The 22095-nt window shown below is 40.8% G+C and overlaps 1 pseudogene; it reads right to left on the reverse strand.

Annotated features, from left to right (window-relative positions):
- The window catches only part of LOC116764023, a 145182-nt pseudogene extending 140408 nt beyond the window's left edge, over window positions 1-4774 (reverse strand).
- Window positions 4775-22095: the final 17321 nt, after the last annotated feature.

The raw sequence follows: 22095 nt of genomic DNA on the forward strand, positions 1-22095 counted from the left end.
GTCGGGTCCCAGTGCTCCTGTAAACCTCCAGCAAGACACATGTTATTCTCTGTTCTGCAACTTTTTATCTCTGTATGAATGGAAAAGTGTTATACCCCTTAAAGGTCAGAGCCTGGAGAATGGGCTATCCTGTATATTTCAGACTACAGGCAACATTCTTAATTCAAAGCAAAAGCAGGAGAATACAAAGGTTAAATGAAAGAAACAGATCTAATATGGAGTCAGATTTGTTCTTCCCTATTACGACGCCAGTATAATGCCACTGATGCCCTCCAAGTGAGACAGGCTGAGACCTGGGACCCTTTACTGGAGCGCTTGCACCTGGAACAGAATGCTAAGAAACTATAAGGGACTAAAAATGACTACACACATGCAGTCAGGGCAATTATGAACAATAAGATGCAAAAAGGCCAAAACTCAACTGCTACTTCTGAGGTGCCAGGAGCAAAAGCATGATCCCTGCACACAGCACCGCAAAGGTGTGGGCAGAGTACCTAAGCCACACCTCCAGCCCCACTGATCTGCCCCTACACTCACCCCATTTAAGGAACCGGCTCCCCCCACCCCACCTCAGGGAGAGAGCAAGGGAACCCGTTACTTGTTTTTGTCCACTCATGCTGCACCGCTAGTCCCAATAAAGCCTTGCCTGAGTTTCTCATCTGGCCTCTTATAATTTCTACTGATTAAAGAGTCCAAGGACCCCGGTTGGTATCACAAGTAGGTCTCCGTCTTTGTTGCTGCCTGTGACACAGATGATGCACGAGGGCTTCCGCAGATTTTTGTGGGAGCTGCAGTTTATTCTGCTCTTGCTTAGGCCCTGGTATTTGCACTTGAATGTGCTTTAACTTTGTCAGAACTTCTAGCCCTCTTGTGCTATACTCTCTTATATAAGCAGTAGCTCCTTAGATTTGCCAAAAAGCAGATCCTTCTGAATTTATTTTTATTTTGTTTTTATTTGCTCACAGTCCCTTCTGCCCAGAATTTAAGTATAAATCCACGTGGGCTGGTCTGGAGGCTATCTTTTCTCTCCCAAGCCTGGTGCCATTGGATAAAACTTCTATGCCTTAACATTCAGTTTTTCCTAAGAGATGCCTCCATTCCTAATGCACAGACTCCTCTACGTGCATCCACATGTCCCGCAAATTTGCCCAAGAAAGTTTCAGATCTTCAGTGAACATGTATGAGGTCAAGGTAAGACCTCCTTTGGACGTGTGTATCCTAAACAATTCTCTAGACCTTCTTCTTTTAAAAATGGAATTATATTGATGTTGAATTATTAGAATTTCTTGCACTTAGTCAACAACAACTTATACCTCAAAATATCCTAGGCCTCTTTATAATATAATGCCAAGGCATAGCAAGAAGCACCTAGGTATGAGTTTGTATTTTCTTCAGCTTTAAGATATCTGATTTGGGGGAGTTTGTTTGTTTTTGTTTGTTTGTTTTTTAATACTTTTTTATACTTTTTAATACTTTTTTTATACTTTTTAATACTTTAACATTCCTAAGAGCAGGATGTTTCTTACAAACGATGTGTACATTTACTGTTTGGAGGTTTATCTTTTTCTCCTAAAAAGATCTGAGGATGAAAATAATACAGCAAAATAAAACAAAACAAAAAATTGAGAATCGTCACTTCAAAGGATCACTTTGAATCCAGGAATCACAATATATCAGGTTTTGACTAATGTGGGTTGTTTTTGCTTGGAAACTATATTTGGCCTGAGATGTACCCGAGAATACACATGTTAACAAACAGTAATACACTATGGTTCAACTGGATAATTGAGGAGGTAAGTTTTGACCTAGGTTTCAATCAACATGACTAAATAAATCTAATCAACTTGGTGTAAAATGTTTTAACTGCTAAAGACTGCCTGGCAGGAGGTGTGGGATGTGTAACTACAAAAACATTGTTCAGATCCTTGATGTGTATTGTGGTATATTTCATATTTTCACGAGTCTGCACAAAACATACATTATCCTTAGAGTGAGCCAATAAATATTTTGCATGTGTGAACATGACTGTAATATATGTTGGTTGTTTAGGGGGCAGTGCTAAGTTATCAACATCACGTGTGTGATTCCAAGGTGGACCAGTAATCTCTGTCCTGTTGCTTGGCTATGGGTTGTACTGACATCCATCCCCTGTCTCTCAACTTTGCACTATTATTTTTAATGGATTCTTAGTAAAAGAGCATGGATAAACTGGTATAAATGAATCCCCATATGGAGAAATCAAAGATATTCTTCCAGAACATTTCATAAGCAGATTCTTCCTGATTTGGAACTAAGGATAGCAAATTAGCTCTTATGCTTCAAACTACAGAGTGATATAGACAGACTGTTCTCTCAGTTCCTCATCAGCCTCAGCACCTTTGCAGCCTATTCCTTTAGTCACAGATCCCTTTTGGTCAACAGTGTTCACCTCACCCTAGCCTGGTGACCACGATGATGAAGTATGCAAATTGAACCACATCGATGGTGCTTCTGATTTGTTGATTATTGAACAGAGTATCCGACTGCACTCCAAAGGGTGTCATTGATAGAGGACACAATGAGAGTGTATTCCCTGAAGATTCAGAATGTAGTGCTGGGAATACTGAACTCATTCTGTGCCAGATGTTACCCCAAAACTCTGCTGCCCATACCACATCCAGTCTAAACTCTTCCGTCTTGATTTTTCTAGCTTAATTACAGACCTCTCCAAATGGCCAGGTCTCCTTCTAACTTGCCGTAAGGTCCCAAGAGCACCAATTTTTCTACTTTCAACTTTTTATCTCATCACGTCACCTTGGTCTTTGAAAAATATGTATCGTTAAGTGTAGTGATTACTAAATAACAGTTCCTGAAGCAGCTGCATCAAAACCAGTTGGGACATTACTTCAAAATATAGATGCCTAATTCCCCCACCCAGGACCTACTCAGCCCACATATCCAGAGGCAGTGCTCATACAAAAAGCAACCCTGGTTAAGAACTACTGCTTTAACGAGACATCCAGCAATATACTTTATAGCACTAGTTGAGTAGGTTAGCGATTTACTCATGCTCCTAACAGTAGAACATAGGAGTACAAGCTGCTTTCCTTGAGTAACCTAGAGACACTCACAAGGACCCACTTCACAGTCACTAATTCTCAACATTTGCTTCATGGGGGCAAATAAGATTCCAATACAAACAGGACCTCACAGTTGAAACTTTGCTAAAAGCAGACAGATGTCAAACACTCATCATTCAGAAGCCAGACTCATTGGAAAGAAACCATCTGATGTTTTATTAGCAGCACTTTGCTCAGCCTCTGGTTAAAAAGCTGTTCTTTGCAGCAACCCAGGTTTAGCTCTCCCCAGGGCTCTGGCTCAAAACAAAGTTTGACATTATTATTATTATTTTTTTTTTGAAGTCAAAGGGGCACTCCTAGCATAGAAGTATCAGACAAGACACCTGGTCAGAAGCACTGGAGCCCATTTATTTTTCACTGAACAAGTTATTACTCTCTTCTTTTTCTGCCCAAATTGCTGTCCCCAGAGGCCATTCCCATGGGCAGCCTCTACCATCACACGCTCCACTCCTGAAATCAATAGGTCCATGTGCCAAGCAGCCTGAGGAGAAACACGGTTTGATATCCTATGGGGCAATTTCTCTCCTTGGGGAAGGGCAGGCTTCCATTGCCCTGCCTTGTCTCTCGTTAATGTGCCCAGCTAGGCCTCTTTACTGCTCTATTTAACTGCATCCACTCTAGTATTGATCCTCTTGTGTGTAATGGTACATTTGCTCAGGAAAATGATGCTTATGCTATGAAGAGAGGGCAGTGGAGGGGATCTTGTGTCTATACAGTTTAGCAATGTAATGGAGTCTGCCAGACATAAATGAATTGTAGATGTATTCTGGATAAATATGATAGGAGCAAAACAAGTTCCTGAGGTTAAGACAATCTAAACTTTCTGTCTACATTGTAAGCCAGGACCACTCCAAAGCAGTTGCTTTTTTTGGTCCAAAGTGTTTAACATGAGAGGACTTTTGGAATCTCCAAATGGATACTCTGTTATTTTGACATGGGACAACATGCCTACATTATCACCTTTTTGCATTTTCAGTCTTTCTAATCACTCCTTTATTTGGTACAGGGTAAAGTTAAGGTTTGGGTACATTCTTGCTTTGTTCTTTATACTGAAAATTACATGGGATTATAATCTTTTGTAATTCATGATTGCATCTTTTGAAAGCTGATAATTGCTCCAATTATATTTTACTATATTCTACTACTTCTACTATTGCAAATCCCTCCTTGTCCAGCACCCTTTTTACAGTTAATTCAATCAGTCATGATAATAAAGGAATTCGTTTACTTCTTGTATAAATTGTTGGGTTGAAGATGGGAGGATCACTGAATCAGCCAGGTTCCAATCAGAAGACAGAAATCACACAATCATTTGAGCAAGAAAAGCTTAATGAAAAAGATGATTAACTGCAGAGGAGATAACATACAAGGAGTAAGGTAAGATTTACAGAAACAGCAAATATAAGGAGCAGTCTGCTACCTCTAGGGCTGAGGCAGGGGACCCAGTGAAGCCCCTCCTCCTTCAGAGGCTTAGAGTTGGTCCCCCTTGGAGATTGAGTGATCACCGACCACTGCCCGGTGGAGAAACTTGCTGCAGTGTTGGAACTCAATGCAAAGCTGCCCTCTTGGGTGCTGGGAGAAGCTGCACAAAGGGGTAATGCTGATGAAACTTGCTGGTGCAGAACGCCTTTGATGCCCTGTGAGCTCCTGTCCATCTTAACAATGCAGGAACAAGCAGAGAACACACTGGTACCAGGAAGAAAAACACTTTCTAGTGTCCCTGCAGTGCCCTCTGCTATTTTAACATTGTGCAAGCTGGCAAAGGAGAAATGTTCCATTATCAAAAGCAGGAAAAGGAAGGGTGGATTGGAAGCTGAGAGCCAACAGTCTAATAACTGACACAGTCTTCCCCTTTGGCTACTCAGCTTCTAGATGTACCCTTCTGCACACGACTGAACTTCTTTACAACAACAGAACAAGCCTATGTTTCCACCTAACATATATGGGTATCCTTTATTCAAATGAAATTCTTAACCTTTCCCCCAAATGAAGCAACACGTAGCCTCAACAGTCATTTTGCCCATCACTACCTATATTAATTACTCCTCAAATCCACTCATAGTCCCTGAGAATATTCTGTTACATCAAGACCAAATGTATTGACAAGTGGTGCAACCATCAAGAAAATGGAGCCCTAATGTGTTGTAAAGATATCCCCTCCCACCACTACGTCTTCAGCTATATAATATTTTCATGACCATCAATCCTCTTCCTCCCAAGCACTAACCTTTTTTTCTCTGCCCAGTCTGAGGTGGCATGATCCAGTGATGTCCACCTCCTCCTGTGCTTCTTCTGCCACTTCCTACCCTCATCATTGCTGGGGTTTAGTGGCCAATACCTCGTAGATAAGGCCTTAAGATGCCCATGTAGTAGGATATGGATACTATGGGACACGGACGACAGAGAAAATTACACAAGTAATTATTACATTTTATTTTGGCCAATAAGTTCCATCTCCTTTCCCCAATAGGGAAATTGGCCAATTTGTGGGTAACTCGTGTCCCTCCCATCTCTGCCCTGTTAATGAGAACTAAGTGGCCTGTAGTCAACGGGGAGAGGGATAAAGAGAAGCAGCCTCAATCATTAGCCCATGAAAAGGTAAGACTTCACTATACAATGTGCCTTGTCTTTTTCTAGTGTTTTTCTTCAATTGTTGCAAATCTGTGATTTGTTATACTTGACCGAGTGGAGGTCCAGCAAGTCACACCGACCTATTAATAGAAACTCAGCCCCTAAGAACCAAAAACCAGAGCTCAGGCCTGCTTTATTTCTCTACTTGTACCTCAATAGCAGCAGTGACCTTTGTCTATCAGACACCAACAGTGTGGAGCGCATCATATTTCTACTGACATCTCTGTTTGAAGTAGAAAGTTATTTCCAAAAAGCTTCATTTATTTAATCCTTCAGCTGTCTAACAATCTTTATGGGTAACCATTTTTAGCTCGCCCTTTACCCTTTGCTTTCTGAACTCAGCCAGGTCCTTGTTGGAGGCTCCCAAAGGTTTAAGATCAGTAGGAGAAGAAAGTGGAAACCGAATGGCTAATGATAGAGGTCAGCAGATAAAGTTCCATAAAATTACTTTGGGGAGATGCTGGTAGGAAGATGCCACTGTGTTTTTATTTCTACTATCACAACACAAAATAATTAATGGGTAAAAAATACTTTTTGTTTAATAATTGCTGCTCTTCATTAGTGTGAACCAAGGGCACAGTCTATCTAAGACAATAACATCTGCACCCCGTATTTCATTATCACCAAACTTCACATTTCACACAAAAGCACTGCTAGCACAGCCTTACAGCTTTAATTAGTTTCTGCCATAGCTGTGAAGGTCAGCCAATTATTGTGTGTGAAATTTCAATATGAAGTGGTTGAATTGAAGACAGCATTGCAACAGTGTGGGGACTTCTGCAGGGTTATAAATCTAGGATTTTGGAACCATTTTTTAAAACACTAGATAATGTAAAATCATCATCAGGTATGTACCGTAACAAAGCTTACTGGTTAATTTAACATGCATTTTGTGGGGGGAAAAAAAGCAGGTAATTTCTGATTGCTTTTTAAATTCCCTCTTATGACATTGTCATTATTTATGACACCATTGTTAAGGCTGAACCTATGTTTTTATGATTAACTTCTTTTAACTCACTTAGAACTCTCCTGGAACATTTGATCTAGGAATAAAACCTAGATTTACTGAATTCTACATAATGGAAAGTTAAAAATACACACACATACCCTTTCTCCTTCTCTCTCTCTCTCTCTCTCTCACACACACACGCACACATCTATTTCTTGTAAATATATACATACATATGTTTAAACACCATGTTTGATCCATAAAACTATAGATGCATATTAATGAATTAGGTCAACTCAGTAATGTCATTTTACTTAAAAACCTGATAAATTAAAAAAAGTTTTATTAGAGATTCAATTTTATGAACCCCCTAATATTTAGGATCATAAAAATTTGGAGTTAGAAAGAATCTTGATACTCATTCGCTCTATGGTCTTTGATTTTACAGATGAGGAAATGTGCCCAAGAATGATACTGGATGTAGTGAGGACACAGCTCCTTAAACTCAAGCCCCTATGCCCTCTCAATGAGGCTTCCCACATGTCTGTTTTACCATCATGGAAAAATTTAGATAGGATATGCCACGTGATATAGAAAATTTTGCTCAAGGTTTTTTTCTGAGGCTTGAGGGCTGTTTGTTTTGCTTTGTTTTACACATAGACATATGTATGCTTTAATCCTAATTTAAGCAAACAAGTATTTAGTGAGCCACCCTCTAAACAAGACACACTGCCAGGTATTCCAGGTGTCTAGGATGATTAAAATGCTCTTGATGAGTTTACAAACCAGCAGGCTAGATAAGACAAAGAGAAGGAGGAAGAGGAGACTGCAGAATTCATGGAAATAGATCAGTCAGGTTGGAGGTAGATAAAGACAAGGCAGAGTCAAGGAAAGAGGCCAAAGAATGAGAGAAAAGAAAGAGGATTATAGGATGCTTCCACCTATTAGATACCAGCAGCACCTCCCTGTCCCAATCATAATAAAAATTGTCTCTGGACATTGCCAAGTGTCCCCAGGTGGGAGTTAAGGTTAGCAAATTCCCTTGAGAGCCCCTGATCTAGATTCTAGACTGCAGCCAGCCATTGATCCAGATTTTAGACTACAGTGTATCGTAGATCTTAGAAAACTTCTCAGTTCCAAACAGAGAATCTGCTTCAGCCTCACTGCGATGCCTGACCCCTTGATCCTTCCCTCACTTCCCAAGCTACGGCTGGGATGGTAGTGATGCCAAAAACTCTGCCTCTGTACACCAGTACCAAATCAAACCTCGGCAACAGAGTTTTGGGTGAAGTAGAAAAGGATAGCTTTGTTGCTTTGCCAGGCAAAGGGGGACACAGCGGGCTCATGCCCTCAAAAACTGTTTTGTTCCAATCTGGGGGAATTTGGTGCGGAGTTTTCTAGCAATGGTCCAAGGGTGGGGTTGCTGATAAGCATCAGATGTGTGCAGAGCCTACATTCCTTTAATCTGGCCTCAGATGCTCTCCCGATGAGCTGTGGTTCTTGAGGTGATCAAACTGTGATCTTCTCTCTGGAATGAAGAATACTTCATCAAGTAGTTTATCTCCCATTTGTTGGGGGTTTTAGTTCTACAGAAGAACTCAAAGACATTGTTATGTGTTTCCCTTGAGGCAGACCAGGACCCTGCCCCAAGTCTGCACTCTTGTTTCTGGACTGCTCCTCCCTTGTCTCTGCATCCCCCTCCCTTCCCTGATTAGCAACTGTTTGAATCTGCCCTTTGGGACTCAGGGAAGGTCATGGAGGCTGGAGTCTATTCCCTACAAACAAGAAATGAGGGACACCATAAGACTTCCGTGCCCAGGAGCCCCACAGGGTCCTGCTCAGTTTCAGTAGCATCACTCCATGCGGAGAGGCTTAGGAAGCTAACGGAGGACTGAAGTCATTTGATTTGATGATTTGATGACTAATGGGAGGAAGTTAGATTGCAGTGGATTAAGGACTAAGTGCGTGTGATTGAGCAGTGAGCAAGCAGAGCGGCAGATGTGCCTGAATCTTCTAAAAAGCTACAAAATAAAATAGAGAGCAGAAGTGATGCAGCATCTCTGAGAACTGTAGGGTTGAACACCATCAACCTGAGTAACTGTTGACGTCTGGAACCAAATAAGTCTTTGTTTGTGGGGACAAGGGGTGCTGGAGGTGGGGGGAGAGTATCCTGTGTTTTTTTAGAATGTTTTGCATCATTCTTGGTTTCTACCCACTAGATACCAGTGGCACCCATCTCCTCACCTGTGACAACCAAAAGTGTCTCAGGAGATTGTTAATGTTCACTGGGGGTTAAATCTCTCCTGATTGAGAACCACTGGAATAGGGAGAGGGATTTCTGATTTTTAATTTAAGGTGGAGAAATCTAAGCAAGTTTTCAGGAACAGAAAATAGGCCAAGTAGAATGGGAAACACTGAAGATGCAAGCGAGGACAAGAAAACTTGGAGAGGAGGCCAAACTATGAAGGAGTTAACAAGAAAGAAGAGCAAGAGTGCCCTGAAGTGGAGGATGGATTTTCCTTCAGAGCAAATAAAGAAAGAGAAGGTCCCTAATGAGGAGACAGATGTCAAGAGCAGTCAAACCAGAGAGTCTTGATCTTTTAAATAAAGTTATAGGTGAGCTTCATGTGACTAAGTCATCTGAGAGTGGAGAATTCATTCGAAAGTTTAGAAACAAGCTGCAAGTTACTGCTTTGCTGAAACGGGGAGTATACCTTTATAGCAGAAGCAGGGAAAAGTATACCTAAGATGCCAAATTTGCACCTTATTCAATTGACCTTTACCTAATTGAAAACAGGAGCAGAGGGTGGACACTTCCTATGACTAGGAATTATCAAGAGAGAAACAACAGAAGGACAAGTAGTGAAGGGAGATGGGGATGGGGTAGGAAATCTGTGTGAGTGTACATGATGCACAGGCTAAGGTAAGAGGCAAGGGAAGTCAAGAAAAAGGCCATAGCTTGAGAAAGCAGAAAAGACTCAAGGGGTCATACATCCAAAGAAGCTAAAGCAGATTCTTTGTTTTAGAATTGGGAAGCCTTTCTAAGGTCCATAACACTTTATAGTCTAGAATCTAGACTCTAGATCAATGGTTCTCAAATGAACTTGCCACCCCCACCCCACCCCACCTGGGGATAATTGGCAATGTCTGGAGACAATTTTTATTGTCATGATTGGGGCAAGGGGCACTAATGGCATCTCGTGGGTAGAGGCCAGGGATGCTGCTAAACATCTGACAATGCACTGTATAGCCCTCACAATAAAGAAGGGTCTGGTCCACGATGTCAATAGTGTCTCTGTGGAGAAACCCTATTCTGGATAAAGACCAAATATCTAGTAAGTTATTTAATGGGAACTCTTGGGAAGTTTTTAAAGAAAATTAAACTGCTGAAAGTTCTTTTTTTTACAATCCTATTATACCTTAGCATCAATTTTTATAGCCTCATGGAAAGAAAGGCCCTTCAATTGCTTTTATTCATTCATTCATTTTTAAATTTCATCCAAAATAAGTAATTGCATTTTATTATGGGGACCATATTAATCATTTGGAATATAAAAATAAGGTGGACAGAGACAGCATTAAGTCAGATAAAAGTATTGCTATGGACTGAATTGTGCCCCCTCCAAATTCATATGTTGAAGCCCCAAAGTGACTGTGTTTGGAGATAGGGCCTATAAGGAGGTAATAAAGGTTAAATGAGTTTATAAGGATGGGGCCTTCATCCTATAGGATTAGTGTTCTTATAAGAAGAGAAACCAGGGAGCTTGCTCTATCTCTCTTTGTCTCTTTCTCTCTCTCCCTCTCTCCAATTGCACACAGTTCAGATGACCACGCAGACAGATGGCATCCACCTACAAGCCAAGAAGAGAAGCAACACCAGAAACTGATCATGCCATCACCCTGATCTTGAACTTCTAGCCTCTAGAACTGGGAGAAAATAAATGTCTGTTGTTTAAGCAACCAGTCTATGGTATTTTGTTATGGCAGCCAAAGCAGACTAAGAGAAGCATATTCTTTTGCTTATTTATTTCTGTTTTTATGCCAAGACTTGTCCTAAGCAAATGCCAGTTTTGCCTTTAGAGCTTTCCTACTCCAACCTAACCCCTTTTCTTACACTACCCTTCCCCCTACCTGGAACAGTTTAAGAAGAGATTCAACTTTGAAATTAGGCAAACTTGATTGTAAATTCCATCAACAGATGAATGGATAAAGAAGATGTGGCACATATATACAATGGAATATTACTCAGCCATAAAAAGAAACGAAATTGAGTTATTTGTAGTGAGGTGGATGGACCTAGAGTCTGTCATACAGAGTGAAGTAAGTCAGAAAGAGAAAAACAAATACCGTATGCTAACACATATATATGGACTCTTAAAAAAAAAAAAAAGGTCACGAAGAACCTAGGGGTAAGACGGGAATAAAGACGCAGACCTACTAGAGGATGGACTTGAGGACATGGGGAGGGAAAAGGGCAAGCTGGGACAAAGTGAGAGAGTGGCATGGACATATATATATATACACTACCAAATGTAAAATAGATAGCTAGTGGGAAGCAGCCACATAGCACAGGGAGATCAGCTCGGTGCTTTGTGACCACCTAGAGGGGTGGGATAGGGAGGGTGGGAGGGAGGGAGATGCAAGAGGGAAGAGATATGGGGACATATGTATATGTATAACTGATTCACTTTGTTATAAAGCAGAAACTAACACACCATTGTAAAGCAATTATACTCCAATAAAGATGTTAAAGTAAATAAATAAATAAATTCTAGCACCTAACCATAGAATACTAAAGATTAGGACTTGAGATCTCTGAGTTATAATACCCTCATTTATTGAAATATTCTTTTATTTATTATGTTTATTAAAATATAACCACGTTTATTTGCAGGGATGCTATATGACTTAAACGAAAGATCAGGTGAGGATGCCTAACATAGTTCTTATATATGGCAGTCTCCCAGGAGAAAACAGTTTCCATTTTCCTTCTTGGATCACAGTTGTATTCAAAGTCTGTTTTCAGGAATCATTTGGTTTGTTCTTCCCAACTATTTCATTAGGTGTTCGTCTGAAGAAAGTTGAGAGGTTTTCCCTCTCCAAAGAATTCCCTGCACCAAAATTTGAAAACAGGAAAATTTCCATTCTCAAACAATCAAATCTCCAGTGATGAATTTCTGGCTTCGTAACAAGCGGAGGAAACAATGGTATTTTGAAATGTGAGTACCTGGCTAATATCATAAAATGAAATAAATATGCAGTTTCAATTTAAAACACACACATAAAATAAAGCCTATTTATTTCCAGCATATTAAATCACTCGAGCATTTTTTTTGTGGTATCGGATGATACAGGAATGTATCTACAATCGACATATCTATCAACTCCTACGATTCACGATCATGTATTGTGCTAAGCTTGTACACTGCTAACTCACTTAATCCTCACAGAAGGCCTTGCTTCACTAGCATGTCTCCTGAATTATGAAATGAGGGACATGACTATCCCTACCAAATATCCACTTGATATTTATGACGATCCCTTTCTTTGCGTGACAAGCGAAGCTGTAGAATGCCAACTCTTCTCACGAGGATCAGCAGAGTTGTAATGACTCCTGGACATGCTGCATGGCATCTGAATCAAAGAATCTGGGCCAGTTTCATTTGGCAGAAGATTATCATGAGTTTCACATCGATTTTCCAGGAGATTTCTCCAAACCGTGTCTAGAACCATCTTATCCCCACCCTCTTCTGAATATCAACAAAGGAGACAAAGGCTCTTTTCATGAGGAATTTTTCATAACTCTGCAGTTGTTTAAGTCTTCTCTCCGGCTCATCATCTGTTACCATGGAGACCCCTGTGGTTAGGGGGAGTAAGGGTGTGGGGGGGGCGGGGCGTGCAGTGCCCTCTCCTAACAAACAGGAAATGTGTCTCCAATTGCTATGTGACCCGGTCACAAGGACACCTGATCTCTCACTCTGCCCCTCTAACAGAGATTAGAAAAGAGATCGTGGGACCGGAGGGTTGGGTGACAGGTAACCCGTTAGAGCATGCCCTACCCTTTGCCTTCCAGGCTCCAGTTTAGAAACATCAACTTTCTCCTGTTAGACAACACAAATTAGAAGCTAAAACCCTGCCTAAATTACCAGGCAGGGACCTATCTTTGCTTTTGCTAAGACAGTCTATCACCTTCAGCTTTCCAAGACAGCAGCCAACATCCTGGCAGAGACTCACAAAGTCTTCAAAGACTACTAGACACATCGTTTATTCTCTAGGTTCCCTGATGAAAGCTGCATGAGGGCAGGGACCTTGTCTGTCTTTGTCACTGCCGTATTACCTACCACTCATAGCAACTTGCAAGCTCATCATAGACACTCAGGGGGTTATTGTTACCAGGAGGAAGGGGGGAAAGGAAGAGGGGTGGAAGGGAGGAAGAAAGAAGTTACCCTATATCCTAAGCCACATGGAGGAACCCAAACAGTGTAGTACACTAGAATTGCTCTTGGTATCAACATCCAATGCTCAAGTTGGAAGGAATGTCATGAATATTACCGAGCTCAGACCTCATTTACTGAGATTCAGAGGGTTAACTGGTTTACCCTAGTCGCACACAAGTCTGTAACAAAGGTTCCCAGGACTTTGGTCCCTTATACCTTGTGGCCTCTCTGGGGAGTCCTTCTGGCCTCTGTGTCAACATCCTCTATGTTTTTAAAAGGTAGAGTGTACTTCATGTAGAGCCATTAAGAAATATGTGATCTACTTATTTATTTATTTATTTAATGTAGTAGTTTGACCTGATCAGTTTTAGTCAATAACGGAGCATTTCCTGTTTCCGGTGTGTGTACGCATGGATTTGCGGGTGTGTATGTGTGTGTCTTCCCTTCGCCTTTTAAAGAACAGAGCAAGAGGTCTTGTCTAGGGGTCTTTATTCATCAAAGGAGAGTGATTTTAAAGGAATTCAAGTATTCGATTTCTCAACAGTGTGCTCTTGTTAAAGAAAAGGCTTCCAAGGTTCTGGGATTCATACAGCAGTGATATTTAATGAGATGTTCTTGAGATTGCGAATCCTGAAGTATGCTGCAGGCACACTGAATATTGTGACTTTGAAGAAATGATCTTATGATTCCCAAGTTTAATGCCAATGCCTGTAAATTAGGAAGTTAGACCAACTGGAGTTTCTGAGGAGACAGCAAGTAGGTAACTGCCAGCCTGGGAAAAGAAAGATGTGAGGCCAAAGAAGAAGAAAGACTTCAATGGTAAGGGAGATGCAGCTTCCAACGTGGACCAAAAGAGCCCACAGCCAGCGCTCCACAACCTCACCTCATCCCTCAGCCAGAAGTGAGAGCTGTTTCAGGAGTAGTTTCCAAAAGAGCACAATACCAAGAGTTTCAAAAGTAAATGATGTCTTACATTACACAGAGCTTAACTTCTCTAAATTACCGTCCTCTGGTTGATTAGCATAACACCCTCCTCCCCACCACAGGACTAGAATAAACTATTTTGTGTCGATTTTTCTTTAACATCTTTATTGGAGTGTAATTGCTTTACATTGGTGTGTTTGTTTCTGTTTTATTACAAAGTGAATCAGCTATACATATACATACATCCCCATATCTCCTCCCTCTTGCTTGTGTCTATGTTTTAGATAAGGAAACTGAGAACTGAGAAGTTAGATAATCTCTGGGCCAAGAGTAGAAGTCTGTTTCCTGGAAACCAGTTCTATAGTCTTTCTATACTTTCTACCTTGCTGAGAATTTTTTGGAGGGAGAACTCTTTCATGGGAAGGGAGTGTTATGTTAAAAATTGAAGGGTAAGCTGGGACAAAGTGAGAGAGTGGCACGGACATATATACTCTACCAAATGTAAAACAGATAGCTAGTGGGAAGCAGCCGCATAGCACAGGGAGATCAGCTCGGTGCTTCGTGACCACCTAGAGGGGTGGGAGAGGGAGGGTGGGAGGAAGATGCAAGAGGGAGGAGATATGAAGATATATGTATATGTATATGTATAGCTGGTTCACTTTGTTATAGAGCAGAAACTAACACACCATTGTAAAGCAATTATACTCCAATAAAGATGTTAAAAAAATTAAAAGATATAAGCAAAACTAATGGGAGAAATGAAAAACTCTATTCTGGTCACCTATTCTTGATTATCTACCACTGTAAATATGGGCAAAGATAGTGGGATAAATAAAATCCACAAGGACACAAGACCACCATGTTAGAAAGATGAGGGCAGTCTCTCACAAAGCAGTTTAAAGAAGCAGCGTAGCTAATTTTTAGCTGATTTGAGTTACATGTCTTCTGCCTTCCTCAGCAATCCTTTAGATGGTAGCCCATCTAAAAGGACCGTGGTGTGGTGAAATGGACACAAGGATCAAAGAGGCACAGATCTGGAATAATTGGCCCCCAGGTAATTGAGAGCTGGCTGTCCTGTGATCTGACTAATGAGTTCCTTCCACCAAGCAATAAACTACTTTCTGGAAGTCATTTTTCCATCACTTGGAAAAACATCTTTCAAGGATCTCTCTAATACAGTGTTTTAGCCCCTGGGATTCAATATTTCAAGAAATACCTTTAAGCCAACTAAACCTCTAGAGATTTTTCTGTTTTCACTCAACTCTTGTTTCAGTTCCAATATTTCTAGGAAAACACTGATTGATTTACTGTGGTAAATTATGAGATGTTTTTAACGTTGGATGCAATATATCTGATTTGTGATCTCCAGGCCTCAGATGTTTTATAACAGGAGCTAAAAATGTGTACCGTAGCCTGGAAAAAATAGGCTCACCTGTATGCCGGGAAAAGCCTCCACCTAATGTGTTACTTCTTTTCTCACACCTTCTGACTCCACTTTCCCTGATTCAGTCATGATCCACATCAATAACTTAGTGATGCCTAATTTCAAACAGGTTGATTTCAGACTGGTCATGAAGCAATGTAAAGCATCGTGCTGAAAGGTACAGATGCCAAGGACTTGAGGAGGCTGGTTATACATGATTGCAGGCATCACAGAGACAAAAAGGTATGCTTGATGAATCTGATAAAAGCGAAAACGTCTAAGTGTCAGAGTTTAATAGCTGACCCTTGGGTTGTCTTTCCTGACAAACTGTAAGATCTGTGAGGTTTGTGTCTGCTCTATTCACCACTGACTCTCTGGCACCCATCCCTGTGCCCAGCAGATGGGAGGTGTATAGCACGTATTTGTGGAAGGGATGAATAAGAGGATGACCAAATGAGTCCTGAGGAGGGAGAAGCACAAATTCAATTGGAATTATCCAAGTTGAAAGCTATATTTGTCAACTCTTTCCTTTTTAGTACTATTTGCAAATTTCCATGAAACTCAGTGTCAGTTTTTATACAGTTGAGCTGAACTGCACTATTATCAACTGTTGCCTGTTGACTCTGTTTCTGAAGACGACAGGTCTCAGGCTTAAGTTTCATGTGGATCAGTTATTGCCCTTCTGCTCTATGGCCAGAGACCCAAATTATAACTGGTAGGCCCTTTTGCTGGCTATGTTAGTTTTCTAATGACTCACCATCTGCAAAGAAAAAGTACTTTCTATCTTAATCCTCCCTGTCACAGTTTGAACCCATCTCTATTCTGCTCTGGGTGCATTTAGAAGACAACTGTTCGCTAACTTTCACACACCATTCTTCATTCCTCTCTGAGTCACTTAGCTTTTGCTATATAACAAACCACCATCCTTCCTAGCTTAAAAAAACAATCATTTTATTTAGCTCATGGTTCTGTGTATTATCAATTTGTGCTCGGATTAGCCAGGTGGTTCTTCAGAACTGATCTGGGCTCACCTGTGCTTGACTGGGCTTGTGCACATATCTGGGGGACTCAGATGGATGGCTGGTGTCTCTCTTTGCAAGGTCTCTCATTCTCCAGGGGGCTAAGCCAGCCTTGTTTATATGGTGGCAGAGGGGAACAGAAGCAGTGAAGCCTCTGAATGTTAGTTTAGAGCTCATATATCAGTTCTCCACATTCTGTTGGTCAAATCAAGTCATCAGGCCAGCCCGAATTTAAAGGGTAAGGAAATAGATTTCTCTTCCTGATAGGAAGAACTTATAACCATTTTTGCAATCTACTAAACCATTCTAGACTCGTTTCCATTTCTTTAGCCTTGTTTTTTTCCCAAAATAAGTCCTTTTTCTGTTTATCTTGGATACAACCTCCAGACTCCATGTGTGTCTCACTCATTCATTTGATAAATTGAAAAAATATGTTTATTGAGCATCTACTATACATCAAGATCTATGCTAGGCTCAAGATCCACCACAGTATGGTTCTTACATTTAAGGGGCTTAAAGCTAGAGGATCAAGCAAATAGTGAAGAACTAGGTGATGAAGAACAGAATAAAGTATCCTAGGAACTACAAGAGCAGAAGGCAAGGCTATTAAACTCAAGTCCTGAATGGTGAGCTGGAAAATGTTCCTGGGAAAAGGGGCACTTGAATGAGCAAGAATCTTTTCCATCAGTGCTACTCAAAGTATGGTCTCTGGACTAGTGGCAGTCTTCAAGCTTCACACTGTTTGTTACTGCTCTGGAATGAGATAAGAATAAGAGTTTGGGAGTTGTTATAGCAATTTGGTATTGCTGTGAAGTCCAAGCATGTGATTTTGAAAAAATATTGGTATTCAACAAATTGGTATTCAACAATATTTTGAAAAAATATTGGTACTCAACAACAAATTCAAATTTTGAATTTATTCAAAAAATAAAAGAAGACCCTCTATCAGAGGTAGTCTAAGAAGAACTGACCAGGGGACAAAGGGTGGAAGATTGTTCCAGGAGTGGGTATGGTAGAATAATAGCCCCCCAAAGAGACCCAGGTCCTAATCCCTAGAACCTGTAAATGTTATATAGAAAAACGGTTTTTGCAGATATGATTAAGTTAAGGATCTTGAGATGGGAAGGTTATCCTGGATTATCTGGGTCAGTGCTAAATGCTAAATGTACTAAAGGTGCTAAATCACAAATGTCCTTTTAAAAGGGGGACCGAGGAAGATCTGACACTGATGGAAGAGGAGAAGGCAATGGGATCATAGAGGCAGAGATTAGAGGGATGTGGTCACAAGCCAAGGAATGCTGGCAGCCACCAAAAACTGGAGGAGGCCTGGAACAGATTCTCCCCCAAGAGCCTCAAGAGGGAGCGTGAACATGCTGAGCCTTGATTTCAGACTTCTGGCTTCCAGAATTGTGAGAGAATACATTTCTGCTGTTTAAACCACCAAGTTTCCTTTCATTTGTTACAGCATCTATAGAAATTAATACATGTGTGAAGGCAAATAGGCATGAAGCAATATAATATATTTAGGGATCTATGAGAAGCTAGAAAATGACTTCAGGAAATGACATATGTAGGGAGGAGTGGTAGAGATAAGGAGAAAGAGAGAGGCAAGGACTGCGAAGACCAAGGACCCCAACTTCATCCCAAACGGACATTCAAAGTATTAACGAGAAAGACTTGAGGAACCACTTCCCAGTTGGCAAAGTGTGGCTGTTTTCTACGTGGACTAAAATACAGAGGAATCGTGTTTTTTGAACTTAATTCAGGAAAAAAAGAGTAGACCTTGCATGAGTCTATAAATTCGAAATTTGTTGCAATTGATGTGCGCCCTAAGCTTGATTTTCTCAAGAGAGGAGAGCGAGCCAAATATGGTGAGAAAAGTGAGGAATTCAGAGTATCTGGTCCATAAGGAGTAGATGCTATAAACAAGCTACTGAACTAGTAAAAACAAATCTCCCAATCTGTCTAGCCTGAAACATACATGCATAAAGGTACACGCGCGTGCGCGTACACACACGCACAATCAGAAAACCAGCCTACCACGCTAACCCAAAGGAAAAGGGAAAATCATTAAGGAAAGAGCGGGGAGAGACTAAGGCCTGACAATTGCTAGTGATGTGTTTACTAAATATGCTTTAAAACATTAAACATAACATTGGAAAGCAGAAGAGCCAAATGGCTGGAGAAGCCCACTGATTACAATTCAGGTTAAGTCTGATGTGCTTTCTCGACACTTGGCTTCGCAACTGGAGCTCAGCCAAATGAATCTGCATCTCTGGAGTCTCCAGGCAACTCCCAACTTGGCATTTCTGACACAGGAGAGCTAGCCAAGAAACCCCTCCAAAGAGGGGGAACCATTGGCCAGACTCACTCCATCAACATCCAGACATCGTAGTTAATTACAAACATGCAGGACCAACCCGACAGCCAGCTCTGCAAGTAGAAGACACCAGCCTTCCCCCGGGAACTGGCTCGGCTCCAGCGAGCACTCCCAGTGACAAGAACTCTTTTAAAGCAAGACGCTCCCAGGGCTTGCAAGATTGCAGCAGGTTTTGTACTGCCACGTGAAGACATTCTCCCACCACCACCACTTCATAAGAAATTACCAGATTTCTATTCAGGGATAGTGAATGGAAATCCCTGACAATAAGATTATCTCCAATATTAAAAAAATACAAATGAGTTCTGAATCACATCCCTTCTTTCCATCCATCTGGCACTAAACTCTTAGATGGGAGCCTAGGGAAAATCTTAGAAAGGAAATTGGTAAAACCTTCACCCATGACTCAGGTGTGTGGAAGGAAATAGTTTGACTCAGAAGTCTATGATGTCTCCCCTTTTTTGGATACTTTTTAACAAGAAGTTATTCTATAGGAAGACTGGAAATTTGGTCACAAACGTTAAGATCTAGGCAATAAAGTAGTCAGATGCTTTTATGAAGAACCCATTTGTACTTGAGAGTAATTGGGTTGTCTGCTGGAAGGCTAGACTTCTTGGAAAAATTGGGACCAGGAGAACAGAGTGCTATGCAACCAGATGCCAATTGATGAAAGCAACTTGAGAAATGTACCCTGCTTCACCTCCATCCATCAGTGTGATGTTGGCACTTGTGCTTGTGAAGCAGAGTCACTGGTAAGTGGCAGGATTAATCACGTTACTCCAAGAGCCCACCAGTGAGTGAGTGACACAGCCACAACTTGGCCAAAGTCACTCGACTCAACTGAGCCAAAGCATCAAGCGAACATCCTATGTGAAGTTTTTACATCCCTCAGACAATTCTCCATAATGTGGAGCCTGGCTCTTAGGAAGAGTTTATTAAAGCCGATTTTCCCCCCACTTAAGCACATTTGCTTTGCATCCCTTCAGCAACTTACTGTGCATTCAACTAGGTAAGCGCTTTATGCTTTAATCCTGGTGAGATGGTGGAGAACTTTTCTAACTTTTTCTTCCTCAGACAGAACCACATGTGGGCTTCTAACTTCCATTTTCAGATGAAGAAATGTGTGTTTCTGTATAAGAGAAAGATTCTTTATCCAGAAACCATGACACCGTCACATTCCAGTAATGCTTGGTGTGTCTGACTTGAAAAGATTTCTCAAGTAACATTTGCCCATTTATATTCCATTGTCCTTTTACATGCTGCCCCTTTGAAGCTTAGATCCTTAAACTATGTGCACATCTGTCACTCATAACCCTTCCCCTTAAGCATTCCAATGGTCTGTGACAGAATACCAAGTCCTCCTTCCCAAGTCTCCACTAGTCCAGGAGGAAATCTGTGCCCAGAGAGAGAATTGTCCTAATAGAATGACCTTTACTGAGGCTTGACATCTGCTACCTTGTAAGCTTCTTACACACTCAGCCTAATCTACCTGGAGGCTTTTCCACTTGATGGAAAGTGATAAAAAAGCTGTTAGGCTGGAAGCCTTGTCTTACATTCAAAGAATGTAGGTTGCTTGAAATTCCAAGGCTTAGGGCAGACAAGGGGAGATATTTCTTATTTCAGGTGCAATTCTCAAGATGCTTATTAGAATGAACTCTAGTCTAAGAACAACTTTATTGGTATGAAAGTCGAGGCAAGGCTTCTAATAGGAAGGAGACTCGCAGCTTCCCAGCATTTCAGAGGAGTAATGTAATGGTGGTCATAAAACTTGCCTCACCGACAAGAGCCGTGAAGCCCAACTCCAGAAATTTACAATCCACAGAGGATCAACAGCTTGTATTCTGGATATCTGAAAGGTGAATGCTCTCAAGCACCCAGCCATCTGTAGCGATGAAAACCTGGACACCCATGGTTGTAAATAATCCAGGCTGTTTCTTACAGCAACAAAGGCTAAGGCCTAAATTCCAAATTGAACTGGCTCCTTGATTTACACCCTTGGCCAAGAGAAGAGAGTTCAACGACAGAGCTTCTGAGAATAACAGAGGCATGTCTCCCAGGAGAGAGGGAGACTTTGAGATAAGTTACTGACGAGAAGCTCCTCTGAGTAATAGGATCGTTGCTTCTCAGAATCACAAAGTGAAATGAAAATTTGAACTATTTTGGAAGAACTTAAAAAAGGTGAAGATCTTATCGTATTATGAAAGATTTCTTTTTCCCCAAAGCAAAGGGAAAGATTCCTAATGCTCAGCAAACGCACTCTGAAGGGGAATTATTTATAGCCTGCATGGAAAGAAAAGCTTGCTTCGTTTTAATAAATTTTTGGTGTTGAAGAACTTAGTATGTTACAAAGTATTTGTCCTTTGATAAACTCTTTCCATTTTTTCTCTCTCATATATTCTTGGTTAGAGTATAGAAATATTTTATGTATATGCATACATATATGTAAATCTCACCATTGATTTTACAGCAGGTATGAGATAAATAGATCTTATCATTGTTGATATCACCAATTCTGTGCCCTTTGATATATACACATATGAGAATCTTAGGACGTCGAGAAAACCTTTCCTTCAGGGAGAGGAGTGGGTAATATACATAATATCTGACAGTAATAATAAAACCAGCCGTCACAACAGATGGAGGATTATTTTAACCTCATCTCATAGAAGAAAATGTGAGAAGGAGACTTGCACAAGGTCACACAGCTAGTAAGGACAGGAACTGGTACTCCAGATTCCTAAACTTGTGCTTTCTCTAGTACATACTCTATCTTTTGTCTGAGCCCTAAACGGACTACATTTCAAAAAAAGCTAATAATATCTGTAAATGTCATTATGGGTAAGTGATTTATTTTACCCAATTTCCATTCTTCCTGAAAGAGATGTCTGTATTTGCCAGGAGCTAAAGCAGTTGTCGTTCTACCCACCTAGCAGGAACAACACTCCCCTGAGTTGCTAGGTTTAGGCATATTAGATAAAGTGGAGGAAGGTAGAGTTACACTGATTTTATATCTCCCAGTTGAGATAATCCTACTGAGAACCACTCAGGGAGTTGGACACATTTGAACAAACACAGTTTTGATTAATTTCAAACAATAAAAATGTATATTTTTTCCTGAATCAAAAAGATAAAATCAATTGGAGCAAAATGAAGATCCTATTCTAAGATATACTCGAGTTGATATATATCTGCTGAATTTCAATAGTGGGCATG

Source organism: Phocoena sinus, chromosome 13 (genome assembly GCF_008692025.1).
Source record: "Phocoena sinus isolate mPhoSin1 chromosome 13, mPhoSin1.pri, whole genome shotgun sequence".
Taxonomy (NCBI): domain Eukaryota; kingdom Metazoa; phylum Chordata; class Mammalia; order Artiodactyla; family Phocoenidae; genus Phocoena; species Phocoena sinus.